Below are 2,646 nucleotides of genomic sequence, written 5' to 3' on the forward strand. Positions count from 1 at the left end.
CTTCTCTGGGCTTCCTCATACCAAGAAAAGTAAGCAGACAATTCACAGTCAAAAATCTTGGACCCCTCTTATTCCAAGTGTAGGCAGATCCCAGGAGCCCCCAAAGTAGCCATTATACTTGTGGGGAGTCTTTAGTGAGACCATGTCATTGAGAAAGACAGAGGACAAAGCTAGCACCATAGTGGCAGAGCACGTAATCAGTGGGGGTTTTGGAAGGAGTGGGGGGGTGGGGTGGGGGACTTGATGGGTGAGAGTTTCCCATTTTGAAACAAAAGGTCCAAAAGAAAACAAATCTCATCTCATTATATGAAAAGAGTGCTCTAAAAATCATAAGAATCAAGTCAAGTCTTTACTGTGCTTCCACAGAGGGAGGTCTGGAGCACAGGATTAGGAGTCAGACTCACCAATAGATTCTCAATCAATCAATAAGGAGTGAAGACAAAGACTTCAGCGGTATGTACCTGGGGTCCTGGGTGAGAGGTCTGGGGGTCTGGTTATAAATCCAATCCTATGCAAGTCACGGCACTAGAACTGTCAAAAGAAAATTGCACCAGACAATGTTAAACGGGCAAGGATGACTTTATTCAAGGCTGCTGAAATAGGGGAGTGTCTTTAGTCATCTGGAAACCCTGGTGGCATAGTGGTTAAATGCTATGGCTGCTAACCAAAAGGTCAGCAGTTCAAATCCGCCAGACACTCCTTGGAAACTCTATGGGGCAGTTGTACTCTGTCCTGTAGGGTTGCTATGAGTCGGAATTGACTCGACCTCAGTGGGTTTGGTTTTTTGGTTTTCTTAGTCATCTAGTGCTGCTATAACAGAAATACCACAAGTGGACGGCTTTAACAAAGAGAAATTTCTTTCTTCACAGTAAAGTAAGCTAAAAGTCCAAATTCAGGGTGTCAGCTCCAGGGGAAGGTTTTCTCTCTCTGTTGGCCTTCTCATCAATCTTCCCCCAGACTAAGAGCTTCTTGCACAGGAATCCCGGGTCCAAAGGAAGAGCTCCGCTCCTGGCACTACTTTCTTGGTGGTATGATGTCCCCAACTCTGTTTGCTTCCCTCCTTTCCTTTCATCTCTTGAGAGATAAAAGGTGGTACAGGCCCCACCCCAGGAAAACTCCCTTTACATTGGATCAGGGAGGTGACCTGAGTAAGGGTGGTGTTACAGTCCCACCCAAATCCTCTTTAGCATTAAATTACAATCACAAAATGGAGGACAATCACTCAATCCTGGGAAGCATGGCCTCACCAAGTTGATGCACACATTTTGGGGGCAACATAATTCAATCCATAACATTCCACCTTCTGGTCCCCCAAAAATCACATCCTTACAACATGCAAAACATATTCACCCTATCATATCATAGCAAAAGTTTTAACTCCAAGTGGAAAATCCAAAAATTCCTATTCATCTGTGAAATCTAGAATACAAGTTATCTGCTTCCAAAGGTACAATGGCAGAACAGGCACCAGCTAGACCTGTCCATTACAAATGGGAGAAACTGGAGGAAAAGAAGGCATAACAGGCACCAAGCAAGTCAGCAGAACATACTACATTAGCCCTCAAGGCTTTGAAAATAATCCTCTGTTCTCTGAGATCATTTACACAATGGCCCTGCCCTCCAGACTCTAGGTATTGACTACACTCCGGATTCTGAGTGGAGGCCTCTGGGCCCTGGGCTTCAGCTCGGCCTTCCAGGCCCACTGAGACAGCAGCTCTGCTCCCTCGGCTTTAGGTGCACCATTCTCCTCACCCATCTGAGTGGCAACTCCACCCTTAGAAACACCAGATGCCATGGCTCCACTCTTTGAAACCCCTGAGGTCATGGCCATGCTTTTTGAGACTGAGGCAGCTCAGCTTCTTGTGTTCCTTGTCTCTTCAGCTTCTGTTTCCTGGTTTCTTGGCCTCACTCAGCCCCGGGGCCTCAGGCCCACATCTGCCCTGCTGGGGCAAGTGTTCCAAAGCTCAGTAGCTCAACCTGTAAGTGCCCGGAGGCACTCCAATCCACCAGGAAGCCTCCTGCACACAAGCACTCAGGTCTCTGGCTCTGTGGGTGGGCAAGCCTAGCTCCACCAATAAGTGCCCAGAGGCACCCCACTCTGCCAGGAAGCCTCCTGCCCATAGGCACTCAGCTCTCTTGCTCTGTGGGTCGGCTCCAGCACCATCTTACGCTGGTCTCCTGGTTCTGCTGTTGCTGCTTTTCTGCTGCTGCAGGTTCTCTGCTGCCGCTGGCCCTCTCCTGCTGTTGTTCCTCTATCCATTCACAGTTTCACAACCGCTTCCACATTTTAGGTATCTGTTAGAGCAGCACCCCACTCCTGGTACCAAATTCTGTCTTAGTCATCTAGTGCTGCTATAACAGAAATACCACAAGTGGATGGCTTTAACAAAGAGAAATTTCTTTCTTCACAGTAAAGTAGGCTAAAAGTCCAAATTCAGGGTGTCAACTCCAGGGGAAGGTTTTCTCTCGCTGTTCACCTTCTCATCAACCTTCCCCCAGACTAGGAGCTTCTTTGCGCAGGAACTCCGGGTCCAAAGGATGCGCTCTGCTCTTGGCACTGCTTTCTTGGAAATAAAAGGTGGTGCAGGGCCCACCCCAGGGAAACTCCCTTTACATTGGATCAGGGATGTGACCTGGTTAAGGGTG

This window comes from Loxodonta africana, chromosome X, assembly GCF_030014295.1.
Source record: "Loxodonta africana isolate mLoxAfr1 chromosome X, mLoxAfr1.hap2, whole genome shotgun sequence".
NCBI classification, from domain to species: Eukaryota; Metazoa; Chordata; class Mammalia; order Proboscidea; family Elephantidae; genus Loxodonta; species Loxodonta africana.